General features: G+C 35.3%; 1 long non-coding RNA gene across 1 annotated transcript; it reads right to left on the bottom strand.

The window, feature by feature from the left end:
* Window positions 1-6,452: 6,452 nt before the first annotated feature.
* LOC149933816 (uncharacterized) lies at window positions 6,453-7,042 on the bottom strand. Its single transcript, XR_016472762.1, has 3 exons — window positions 6,965-7,042; window positions 6,689-6,798; window positions 6,453-6,593 (listed from the first exon to the last, which is right to left on the bottom strand). It is a non-coding gene; the product is annotated as an uncharacterized LOC149933816 (long non-coding RNA).
* Between the last annotated feature and the right edge of the window lie 7,040 nt (window positions 7,043-14,082).

The raw sequence follows: 14,082 nt of genomic DNA, 5'->3' as shown, positions 1-14,082 counted from the left end.
TCCAAACTAGTTTTACAAGGCTGTAACTGTAGTTGATAACGTTTACACGTGACGATAATTAAGGGTGGGTATCAAATTACTTCTACAAGGCTAATGCAATTGAACCTGTTCTATCCTAGAGGTAATTATAATTTATGAATTTAAAGATATAGCTCGCAATCCGGCAGAATTTCATAGACCGTGTTTCTGGTAACGTGTTTCAGCAGAAAGTTAAAATTATCAATCAATGTAAGTAATGTTTAATTTTGAAAATAATTCAAATTAATAAACTTAATTTTGTTTTAATATAGTCACCAATAATCGGCCGTTCGTTCACTGGGTATAGTCAGAGAAAATTCTATTTACAATGTTGCTATTTCTAATTTAAAAAAGTTAATTATTTTTATTTATTTTAAATAAATGGTTTTGGAATTCTTATTGATTATGTAATTTAAAATGTTTTTCCAACTTTAGAATATATTATTTTACTATTAAAAAGTAACCAGACATCCATTTGGGTAAAATTATAGTCTTTTGCGTTGCAAAAGTTAGTGTTCGGCAGTCGATTAATTTTTTTCCATGAATAAAATAAGCTCGGCTATATTTCAATATTTATTTAAATAACCAATAGTTTAATAATTAAAAATTGAATAAGCCTATTATTTAAATAAAAACAAACAATTACTTAAATAAATACCGCTTTTATTCAAATAAATGCATGGTTGCGTAAAAACATAAGTTAAAATGATATTCTTTTCCCATCTTTTTTTAAAATAAATCGGAAAATTTGTGGATAATGAATAAACATTTGCGAACACTTGCAAAAGTATCAATAAAAACAACATTGTATCTTAAAAATGTAAGAATTATTTTTATATTGGTAAAGTAATACGTTTTATTGTAGGTGGATAACATTATGCTTTTGAATTGCTTAAAAAGTAAATAAATTGAATTTTTTCATAATACATTAGCGACTATATCTCTGGCGGATATCGCCCGATTAAGTTCATTGTAATGTTTTTAAAATGTTTATTGATTGTTTATGTTATTAATTTATTATTTTAAAATAATTGTTTTTCGGATTTTTTATTTGATTATATTATTTTAGAATGTATTAGTGTACTATTGAAAACCAATTTCCCTGATAAAATTACACCTTTGTATTGCAAATGTTAAAAACAGTGTATCTTCAAATGTAAATAAATTTTATTTTATTTACCAGCGCCATTGTAATTTGTTTTAAAATGTGTATTGATTGTTTATTTATTTATTTCCAAAAAGTAAATAAAGTTTCATTTCAACAGGGGTAAAACATAAGTTACTGGGCGAATATTGACGAATCAGGCCTATTGCAATTTGTTGTGTTTTAAAATATGTATTTTATTTCGACCGGGGTTATACATAAGGTGCTATATCTCGGGCGGATATTGACCAGCTCCATTGTAATTTGTTTTAAAATGTGTATTGATTGTTTATTTATTTAATTCCAAAAAGTAAATAAAGTTTAATTTTCAACAGGGGTAAGTTGGATATCACGTGATTGGGTGTGGCCAAAAGTTGCCAAGGATATAAAGTGAAGGTTTCCCCATCTCGCATTTTAAATGGCGAAAAAACGAAAAAAGTGACACCAAAAGTAAATAAGTTGACGTAATCGGGGGCGGTACATATTACCGCCGATATCTCGGGTCGATCTTGTCCCAACTTGTTGGGGTGATAAACCGAGGCTTAGGGGTGGTAGACAGTGCTCGAACATCGAGGTCAAAGATCATCTTCAAGGTGAAATTGAAAACAAAAATATGTTTTTCGATTTTTCCAAGGACAAAAATTTTGTTTTTGGAAAATATTTTGGGGTTTTTTTAGGGGGTTATGGCGGCCATCTTGTAAATAAAATGGTTTTAGTTCTCTACTACTTGCGTGGGTCCTGACACGAGCCCCGTAAAAGGATGTATCATGAGATAAAAAATAATCAGCGTTGTTTTTAATACGATTCGTTTTATTGATATTTTTTTCAACAATCTACTGTCTTACGTAACATCTTCAAATTACACATAGTTAAAGACAAATATTATCCCGATAATCCTGGCTTAAAAATGTGTTAAGTTTTGAGATTATTTATAATAAGTTATTTTTGCTATGGCGGAAACAAGTACTAATCTAAACGGGAATTCCAATCTATCATTAAATAGTCATGCTCATCTTGCGAAAGATGATCAACTTCACAACCCCTCCACTGCTTATTAATATAATCCGTAACTTTGTTTAGTACAGTTTTATTTAATATCGTTGAAGACGCGTTTGACTTCGTTATGGTAGATCATCATTTCACCGTATTACTCCATCATCGTCTTCCAGGGGTACTGCGTCAGAGTTAATCCACGCTTGGTCAGGTAGTGCTTACCGTAGTTGGTCCCAGTGCCAAGAACGATTTCCCTGACGTCCACTACTCTGCAGTTTTGAAAAATGCAAAGTTCTACCCGTCTCGTTTCCGATCCTTCGAAGAACCCCGTCGAGGGTGCGATAGAATTGTCTTCCAATAATGAAGTTATTTCCTCGCTCGCTCTTTACAATTGCTTGAATGAACTTTAAGTCAGCGCTATGCCAAAGCTTTCTACTAGAGTCCCGATGTAGATATTACAGTCCGGGTTTACCAACAATACTTTCGTGGTAGAAACAGGAAAAACCTTACTGCTATTCCTGAAAATTTCATATTCGTAAAATAAAGAATCTCATAATTAAGATAATGTTTTATACATACATTTTATCCCTATTCCAAGACGTCAATTACAAATTCGGAATGAAGTTTTGTGGGAAAATAAAACTTCTTATATAGTACTCGTCGGGGTATTTTTTTGACTTAGTTTCTATATTGCGCGATATATCGTTTTATTCATTGTCTATTTCGTTCGTAGCAAATATTCACCCTTTTCTCCGAAATGATTCTAATCGTCTTAATATCGCTACTCTCATCGTAGATTCATGTCCCTTACCGACTAAACACGTGTATCAACAAACCGCTTCTTTCTGGCGCGGATGAAAAGCGTGAGCTCGTTTTATCACGGACCTCTATTCTACTTCCTTATTGCACCCCGCTTATAAATCTTCGGCTGGCTCCAATGGTCCCTTCGCGTTTTCGACGGTCGCTCTCGTATTCTCGATGCTGACCCGTACTTGGTTCATGAATAATACTCCATGCCATACCCTATTGGGTATTTCGTTAACGGCCGCGTAAACTCCCGCACCGTACCGATGAAACGCGCGTATAAAAAGCCACTTCTTTCAGGCGCGGTTGAAATCCAAGACCTCGTTCTCTTCTGGGTGTCTATCCCCTACCTCGTCACGAAACTTAGCTTCCTCCTCGTACGATATTACACACCGTCAATTAGACTCTGACTGGCTTCAATTCCCCCTTCACGTTTTCATCGGTTTCTCTCGTATTCTCAATGCTGACCCGTACTTTGTTAATGAATAATACTCCATGCCATACCCTATTGGGTATTTCGTTAACGTCCGCGTAAACTCCCGCACCGCACCGTACCGATGAAACGCGCGTATAAACAAGCCACTTCTTTCTGGCGCGGTTGAAATCCGAGACCTCGTTCTCTTCTGGGTCTCTATCCCCTATCTCGTCACGAAACTTAGCTTCCTCCTCGTACGATATTACACACCGTCAATAAGACTCTGACCGGCTTCAATTCCCCCTTCCCCCTTCACGTTTTCATCGGTCTCTCTCGCATTCTCAATGCCGGCAAATGTAGCCACATCGAGCCGACGCTGTTTCGAGGCAGGAGCCGGCACCCCTTTATAAGCCGATGGGAAATTTGCACCCCGTGGCTCTAAACTCTCACTTTTACACTACTGTTAAGGTAGACGTCTCAACGTCCAAATTGCAGCGTTTCCACCAATCGTTTACGGTATTCGTTTAAGTATCAATTTGCGATTGTATCGAACCCAAGCCCTCCGGACGTTCTACCACAGAATCACCGATACATGTTACGGTTCATTGAAAATTAAAAGCTCATCTCAAGCGGATAAGTATGTTAATATTTTTAAAAGTCTAAATTTTTTAGTATGAAAATTTAAATGTCAAATTTTGTTTTAGCGCAGTCAGCCGCGATAATATGAAGAAAGGAGAGAACCCGTGGGTGGTCCACCTAGTTAGTTTTTTTAAATTAATTTTGTTTTTCAGTCGTATATTTTTATCAAGTCTGTGTTTAGCGTATTTAGTTTTCAAGCGTAATAGTTCATTTATGAAGAAAATTTCGAGTTGTATACATCGTGCTCTTACATACAGGGTGTTACGGATAAGAGTACCGACACTTTCTATATGTATTCTATGGGTCTCTATGAGTAAAAAATGTCGAATAAATATGGGTCCTTAAGTGCTTCGTTTCAGAGATATGGGCTCCCAAAAAACCGGACACGGCCTTAAATCTGGCAAACAATATTCTTTCTTGAACCAAAATGTTTTCATTAAACTATCAATTGTTTTTTATACGTGAGGCGAGAAACTTTAATAACAAGTGGCAAAAGTTCATTAGTTTCCTTTTAGAAGTAAATGGAGTTTGAAGACAAAGCCATTTTAATTTAGTGATACGAATTTAATTATTAAATTTAAAGATACAAATGTCATAAAAATTCTAAAGGAATGGTTTTAAAATTGTCTCATTCGTTCTGTAGCTGATATGACACATTGGTGTACGGACGCTTATTGCACGGACGGGCTCAAGAAAAATTGGTTAGAAGCTGAAAGATTCAAACAGCAGTAGATTCCGAAAAAACTGGTGTCAGATCGACACAAAGTTTAAACATTGTTTTTTTTGTGATTGGCATGTAACCTGGAGAGAGATACAAATAATATTTCAACAGGTTTTACCAAATAGACGAACGATTGAATCTTTGAATTTCTAACCAATAAGCTCTCTTGGACGTGCCATATTAACCACAGAACGAATTGACGGCCGTGTCAATAAAATTAAAATGACTTTGTCTTCAAACTCATTTTACCACTTGTTATTAAAGTTTCTCGCCTCACGGATAAAAAACAATTGATAGTTTAATGAAAACAATTTGGTTCAAGGAAGCATATTTTTTGCAAGAATTAAGGCTGTGTCCGGTTTTTGGGGTAGTTTTTTGGGAGCCCATATCTCTGAACTGAAGCACCCATGTTTAAGAGACATTTTTTTACTTATAGAGACCCATAGATTGCATATAGAAAGTTTCGGTACTCTTATCCATAACACCCTGTATAATTGCATGACATTAGCTTACAAGAGTGACATAATTTGATAGCAAAGGCTAAGCCTAACTAGCCCTAAGTGGAAAAGACAACTAATGAATTAACAACACCGGTAAATGGTTATTTGCATCAGTGCCTACGTTATTCACATAGTAGACCTGATAACTAGTTAAAATAAGCTTCGTGCGCGCGATGGAGATGGTGTTACTGTCGTTTTAGCCAAGAATGTAATCAGTGGTCTGCCAGCCATTCCAATTTCTATGGGACAACTCATTGATGAAGATTAAGAAATTTTCAAAGTCATAAAAGTCCAAACCTTCTAAAAGAAAATGTTCTTATAGTTATTTTTCAGGATATTTAATTCGCCGCTGCTATCCAAAACATTAATGTTCTACTTGCCTTAGTCAGCTTAATAAGGACAGTCCGATTCTAGATCCAACAAATATACTGGCATACTATAAGGCATACAAATCAGCCGACAACGCGCTTTTTTGGTAATTTTATCGTACTAACATATATTTGAAATATGTAACGGAGGCGAATGAAGTATTTGACACCAGTTTTAAATTACTTTCACATATGACAAATATTAAAGGGGGTTTGGAAACATTCATCACACGTATCACGTAGACTGCACAAGGAATGGTTTCAGATTCCTAAAGACTGCACATGTTCGACTATGTTTCAAAGAATGATATCTTTTTTTCATAGAGTTGTGCATCCACAGTGCCCTTAAAAAGCAAGATCTTGATCATCAAAATGTTTAAACACAGACGATTAGAGCGAAAACTGTTAAAAATCCAGCACTAGTTCACTGATATTGTGATACAGGACAATTATTAAATATTTGTTTCCCTATCTGCTGGAAATATTCTTATTTGAATACCATACCATAAATATATCTTCCCGTGGTTTGAAATATCAAATTTTTAGCACGACCATAGGTAGGTTGATTTCTACTCTCTAATAAAAACATATTTTTTATCAAGAAACGCCGGCTCACGCCGCCGCCGACAACAATTTCGCGGCGACAAGGTATAGGAGAAGGTTGAAAGTCAGAAATTTATTATATATATATATTGAATTGAATTCACCCAGCAAGTTATGCCACTCTCGCGTACAAAATTTAAGAATAAAACGTTTTAAATTAAATTTAACAAGTTGGCGAGCTAAAATATACGACCCTTAAAGATATCTCCGCAATTCATAGTTATATACCAAAAACGTAATCCCGGTTCAATCCCGCCCGGTATAAAATTTTAATTTTAATTTAAATAATTGAGACGAAACAACAGAGTTTAATTTATTCAGAATAATATAAATAAAGTAGTTACAACAGCGAGTTAGACGTACTAAAACAATGCACAATTGAATAACCCTATTAACAGAACAAGTTTATCAATTAAATCTAATACGAAGCAAATTTAAATTAAAGAAATATCCAAAGAGGCTATTTGTATTTTTCTCGCTTACGAAATATTGGCCGCATCTTTAACGCTCATCTTATTTCAACACTCGCCCTTGATGAAGATACCGTAGAATAGCTTTATTCGACATCTGGTAGTGCTCGACTCGTAGACTTCCTGTTGACGTTGTGGCACATTCCGCATGAAAAAGACAAATACCGTTCATTTTCCAACATCATATAATGACTTGCACACCCAGGAAATCAATGACTGCATTAGGAACCGTTGATATCCAAATATCCACACCCATAAAAAAATGTATTACAAGAAGCGAAAAACTTACCATTCACAAAGCACAGAAAGCCACTTGACTAAACGACAGCTCGTATATCAATAAATGACCGTAGACGGAATAGTTTGGGCTCTTTAAAATAAAAACAAACGAACTTAATTGTTGAACTGCATTAAACATCTTAATCAGTCGAGAAAACGTTTAAAATAAATTATGAAGTAATGAATACCCAGTTAAAAACCAGACCAATATAAGTTTAAGGCACGTTGTATACAACTCGATATTTTTCTTCATAAATGAACTATTACGCTAAACACACAATAGATAAAAAATATACGACTGAAAAACGAAATAAATTACAAAAAATATAACACAATCAAGCAACAAATTCTGTCAAAAATTAAGAAACCAAACAATAGGAAATGTAATTATAGCAAGAAGTGCGACACCTTACCATCAATAAAACGTATTTTCGACGTTATTATAACGAAACCGGATAAGCTAAAGAACACGACGTACACACTATAGTGTTTCCTCCAAAAATAAGCTAAAAATATAAGATCTAAGAATAGACAAAAAACAACAATATCTCGATCAGTAAAAAATATATACGACCCTAAAATCCAGATACATATTATATTAAAAATGCGTATCTGAAAAAATAAACCTACTGACAATAAAGAGTTTAACAACGCCATTGAATTATATATTACAGATTTATAACACAACTTAATAGGAATCAATAACACAGCGGTAATGAATCAAAGTCCTAAAACCGCACTCCCGGTTCAATTCCCGACGAAATAAAAACAAGTTCACAGAAATTAAAAAACAAAGTTCAATAAAAATATCGACAGATATTGTATTCATCCGTTTAGTAAATAAAACCCGCCTTATAATAAAGGTTTCTTTACTTTAATATATTCCCTAAGGAAGTCGATGGCTCGGTGGTGAACTATCCGCATGGAAAAAATACGACTCGAGTTCAATTCCTGATCATGATAAAAGTTTACATTAAAATACTAAAATATTTAATTAAATATAAGATTACATTAAAATACTAAAATATTTAATTAAATATAAGATTACATTAAAATGCTTAAATTTTTAATTAAATATAAGATTAATATAATTTATAAATATTTAAAATGATGTAGAATAAATTATAGTACCTAACGTTATAGCTTCGTAAAGGACATTCGCCAAAGCTGTTTTTTAGAAAAACACCGTAACTTAACAAGCGTCGGCGGCTGAGTGGTTAGAGCAGACCCGGGTTCGATTCCCAGCCGACGCCAATAAATCGCAATTTGACACTTAGACGAATACCGTGAACAATTGGTGGAAACCCCGCCATTGAACGTTGAGAGGTTGCCATAACACTCAGCACTCCGTCCGTCCGAAAAGTCAATAAGAAGTTGGAGAGAAAACGCCCGTAGAAACACAACAGACGCAACAAACACAACAAACTCAACACCCACAACCGTCATAACACAAACAATACAATAACCAAATATCCAATCAAACTGAGGTAAAACTGTCAAGACGGTGAGCGTTAACGAAAAAAACAATCCAAACGAAACACAACCGCAAATTAATCCGTTAACGCTCACCGTCACTCGGTGATTTTGCCAACCCTTCGAGAAACTGCGAACGCAGAAATTTAGAGAAACTTCGTAGGCAATGATTAACCTTGCACGGAAAATGCGAACGCGTTCGCAGGACAGACAGACACACTAAAATTGACTGGGCTCGCCGCCGCCGACAACAATTTCGTGGCCTCAGGGTATAGGGGAAGGCTGAAACCTTGGATTAATTAATTCCAGCTGCAACTATCCAAAATAGGGATTTCGGATTAATATTTTTCGAAAGGTATATACGGCATTTCTTTGTTATTTTACGAGATTATTATTAAAAAAAATAGTTTTCTGTATTTAGGGCTAGTTATGAAGTGCAATGCTAAGCCTTTGATATCTGATTCTGTCACTCATAGGGGCGAATATTATGCAATTATATGTTACCTAGCTAGCTCATATCCTAAAGTTAAACTTTTCTTCACTGTTTGTTTGGGAATTTTACATTGGTCGCATAGGCCTAACTACTTATAATACTTAGTTTATAGTTGGTTTTCAGTTTGCTTATGTTAAAATTATATGCACTTTTGTTTAGAAAAACTGTCTTTGCTTAAGGATTATATAAGGTACTAGCTGAAAAGCCCGACCTCCGGCCGTGCTTTCAGCTAGTTGAGTAAATTGGGGTTTAGAAAACGGGAACAAAATGCACTTTCCTGCTCTGGCCGGGCTTCTCAGCTAGTTCAGTAAATTGGGGGTTTAGAAAACGAACAAAATGCACTTTACTGCTCCGACCGGGCTTCTCAGCTAGTTGAGTAAATTGAGGTTTAGAAAACGAACAAAATGCACTTTACTTTAAATATGCAAATTAAATTATTTTTAAATAGTAAATAGGCATTTTTAAATTGCAAACGTTTAATAGTGCAGAATATCATATCTTGTAATATTAATATATATTTGATTTCTTTGAATAGTTTAAGATGTAATTATGATAAAGCGTTTTTGTACCCAATATCTTTAGTTTCTCCGTTGGGAGTAAGTATGCACAGGTTATTTGCAGCTCCAACTCTTGAGCACGCAACATAAAGCATGGGTTTCCCGCAGTTTTAAGTGACTGTCCTTGCGCTTTAATAATTGTCATTGCGAAGCTAAGATTGATTGGAAATTGCAGGCGTTTAAAATCCAATGGCGTATCGGTTGGTATTATGGGTATGCGTGGAATGAATACGGCCCGGACAAAGGTGTCTGCGTGACATAGATAGAGAGGGGAGGGGTGGGCTGAGAAAAGAGAACGAGCGCAAGCGAAAAAGTCGAAGGTTAGCAATCTCAAGGATCCTATATCTTAGAAAGATATGAGGCGAGGGACGAAAAATGGCAGCGCCGTCGGCGGGTCATGCGCGATAGAGAATCCGTCTTTAGATTCCGTCAAGGACAAATTATGGAGGAAGCACCGCCAAGATTTGTCCCACGTTTAGAGGCTCTCTTAATATCGACGGCGCTGCCGGCGTTTTGCAAACACGGGCTGGCCGGGGGCTACCTATCCTTCTAACATATAGGATCCTTGGCAATCTCAAGACGTTCCTAAAACCTAACGGCTGGGGCCACAATGCCACAGGCCAAATTTTGTGCGAATTGGACAATTATCTTGGGCGTGCATAGAAGGTAACAAACCAATATATATATACATATATATTTATATATACAAACATCAGATTTTATTTATATAGATTAATCAAGTATATACTTGCTGTCTCTGAGGTCTACATTTAGCGTTGAAATAATACACAATGAATACACTAATTTAAAGTATTCAATATAATATATAATACGTTTAGTTCGCTCGCGTTCTACACGTCGAACAGTCTCATCGGTGTCGTGTTTTCTTTTCAAAGCATTGATACTGGTCTTGTGGATTAAATCCTCACGGCAGTCAATATGAACTTAAAATGAAGTGACCCATTATTCCGACTTTCCCATCATTTTATCTCACACAACCTTAACAATAGCTTAATTATCAAGCGAATTATTTCAGAAATAACAAGAGTTAGCTAGGTGGTAAATTTTTAACGCGGTTACATGAAGAGCAGGGGATGCGTTTCGGGTACAATGTTAAAACTGCGAATACGACACAACGATTGCTCCTATGTAAAATTTTCATAAAACATTTTATCTAGGATATAGCCAGGCCCTTATGTTCGTATTTGAATTCATAGCCGTACATACAATACTAACGTAAATATTAGCGATAAACCATTACTGTGCACCGGTTTCCCCAAAAACCATTACGCGCAAAACAACTATTTTTAACAGTAACATGTGAAAAGATATGTTTTCAATTGATTAATTACTCCTAAATATTTAATTATGCGTTTTTGAACCATTCATTTTTTATTAAAAAAATCTAGCTTTCTATGATTTGAAAGAAACGCATTTTCTATAGTGCGATCTTAGCGATTGAGAATTATGGTAAATAGAAAACTATTCGTAACACGATTTAATTACGCAATTTAAAATCATTCTTCAACTTTAATTAAATATAAGTCGCTTTAAAGATGACAAAAAACGGCGTTAGCAGCGAGCTAAAGTCGGCCATTTAATCTTAGGCGAAATAGTGATAGTTCACCAGTGCGGCGCCGATGGCGAAACTTTCGTTGCCAGCCAAACGAAAAGTTTGGACCAAAGGCAGGGTTCTCTAAAAGTTCTATCCGATTTCTATGGTTGTTAATTACAGTTCCAGGCAATTTTGTTTGTGATGGGCTGAACATTTATGTAAATATTAGTAAAAATATGGTAAAACTTTAAGAAATTATTGCATAAAAGCGTACCATATGGTACACGGCTAAAATAATAGTACGACCAAGATTTCGAAGTAAAATTATTGCAGTGTACCATAATAGGCTTTTCTTTTCAGTCATGACTTTTGCTGAACTTGTTTAAATGTATCGCTTTCGTCACGAGATACGCAGGAGTTCAGTTCAGTTTTGAAGGTTAGATCATCATAAAAAGGCTGACTCGTCGAATTTTCTTATGGCTATCACAGTGCAATGTCACTTCTACGTCAGGAGTGACGCGCCCGATTCATCTAAACAATAAGGCCAATGTTACTTTAGAGAAAGGCCTATTATGGTATTGGTTAAACCTTCTTTGTCGTATACTTTAGCTTCCCGTTATGAACGAAAAAACCCGTGATAAAATGTTTTTGCAATATTTACGATTCGTGGCGATCATAATAACTCGCCCAGCAAATCGCAACTTCCACAAGAGCGTGTTTCGAAGTGGGAGTCCGGAATATGGTAGATATTCTTTGCTTAAGATCATTGACCACCACGATTTTTAAAGATATATAAAGGTTTCCGTTCTAAAGATAACAGTTTTAACACGTATCGTACTTTGGATAGTATTTTATCGTAAGGTCGTATATTTCCCGTACGATCAAGCCTTCGGATCGTATATCGTACCGAGGATTCAATTATCGTAGAAATACGATCCGGATCGTACATCTGGCAACTTCTCATTCCTCTTTACCGTTGTTTTCTTCTAGAAACCGGTTGTCAAATCTTAAACCGTTAATATTGCCCTAAACTTGGAAATTTCAAATCCCTCTGAAACCAGGAACTCTCATATCAATCTCATAGATAACTAGAAGTTTGCCGCCTACGGCCGAGTTTGCCGCCTACGGCCGAGCTTGTCGCCAGTTCGCTTTGAACCACTCAGTAATTGAGGGGCCATGGATAGGTTTCACTATTAAATTTCGTATAATAAGGTTAGCTTATAACGAGAGGTCGGGAAGAGATATTACTGCCTGAAAAAAACGGGGGGAAAACACGTTGATTCCCAAAGTGTGACGTAGCTGGATTTCAGCGTACGAGCTGTAACGAACCGGCATCGCGTATCTCAAAATGTAAGATTTTGACGAAATAGAACGTTTTCTGAAAAACAATTTTATACGTAGATTTCTTTATATACTCAATCGATTTAAGACCAGAGGCCCTCCATATCTATTAAGTAATGGCTATTAAAAGCGTTTAAAATGCGCCTTGATGTACAAACGAACTACTCTAACGACCCTCCGAAAAAGTGCCTCTCCACGTGACTCGATCGTATGAGAAAGATAAGGGTTGGTTTAAGGGGCCATCCGTAAAAGAAATTTCTTGCATTTTTTTCACTTGGTCGATTTTTAGTATAAGACACGTAAATTTATAATACAATTTTTCAAATCGGAAACAAAAATAAGAATATATATTCTTAAATTATGGAACCTTTATACATTATTTATCAAGGTTAGAAATTTATAAAATATAACAGTTATTTCCATGAATCTATTTAACCCTAGAATATTCCACTGGAATACCCTTGGTCACCTCCGGCGACGCGTGGGGTGGAGCCAATTTATAGTGAGGTAGTCGAAGTAGAACTCGACAGAGTCAGCTGTTTTTTATAAGCAATCGAAGCGTTAGTTCCGAAAATGACGCGGTATAGTTCTGTTTCCTTTTTGCAGTATATATCAATAATCTATTTAATTAAATAGATCTATCTATTTAATATTATTATTTGAATAGTTATTATTATAATACAATCATAACAGAGCATTTATTATTTAATAATAATATGGTAAACATTGACTCGGGTTTTCTTCCATAGTCGCACCGAGGCTTAGCTTTTCAGAGATAGTTTGTATTTCAAATTATTTAAAAATCACAGGCAGTCGATAGCATCGCTTTCAAAATATCAGAGTTACATTCCTTTTCATTTCATATTTTTATTCTAGAAAGATTTAGAACTGTAGAGGTTATCTTTAAAAATAACGTGAACCGTCCGTGAGAAGTCATTTCGCGGCTATACTGCTCCCGTGTAGTATCTATGGAAAGACATGCCTTGCACTGTACAAAATGTTTTTTCCGGTTACAACGTAATCATGACCCCATCTCCGCACACCACCTACATTATATTCCTTTATTGTTTATTTTCAATGGTTTCACAATGCCTATACCCGTTTAAAAGTATAGATTTTATTATTATTGCATCGTAAAGTTACGAGTTTTAGAGACTTCTTTAGAATAATTGAATAATAATTTTTTAATAATTGTCCCTATAATGTGTAAAATGTTGAGCTTTTGATAGTGTTGAGTCCCATCTGCAAAATCATTAACAATGCAGTCCATAGGTGGTTCATTTTAACTTAAAATTATCTTTCGTTTGATACCTAAAAAATATATAATTTTTTAAATATTAAAGAAGCTCAATGAGGGCGGGCGGGTTTAGCTATGTGGCGAAATATGTTACACGTCTAGTGAAATTTTTTGATGATAGGACAGACTTGCATTAACATATTAATGAGTTAATATTTATTGGTTATGAGATCTTATGTATATGGAGTGATATAAGTCGCAAGAAGAGTTGGCCCACGAACACCTATTTAACCACTAAACAGTATAAATGTTGTAAGGCTTAGGTAATGGTACCGTTGTTAGTAAGTTTTGTAATACATAAAAAGAGACGTTACATTTGCATATATATATTTTTAAAAGATTTTTCTTTTTACAATATTTACAAGGGCGTCTGACGATGAGGGGCTAAGCCCGACGAAACCGGTCAGACGCT

Source organism: Leiobunum rupestre, chromosome 8 (assembly GCF_980474605.1).
Source record: "Leiobunum rupestre chromosome 8, qqLeiRupe1.1.hap1, whole genome shotgun sequence".
Lineage (NCBI taxonomy): Eukaryota > Metazoa > Arthropoda > Arachnida > Opiliones > Sclerosomatidae > Leiobunum > Leiobunum rupestre.
The sequence above is the reverse complement of the archived record's forward strand: the minus strand, read 5'-3'. Positions and strand labels throughout refer to the sequence as shown.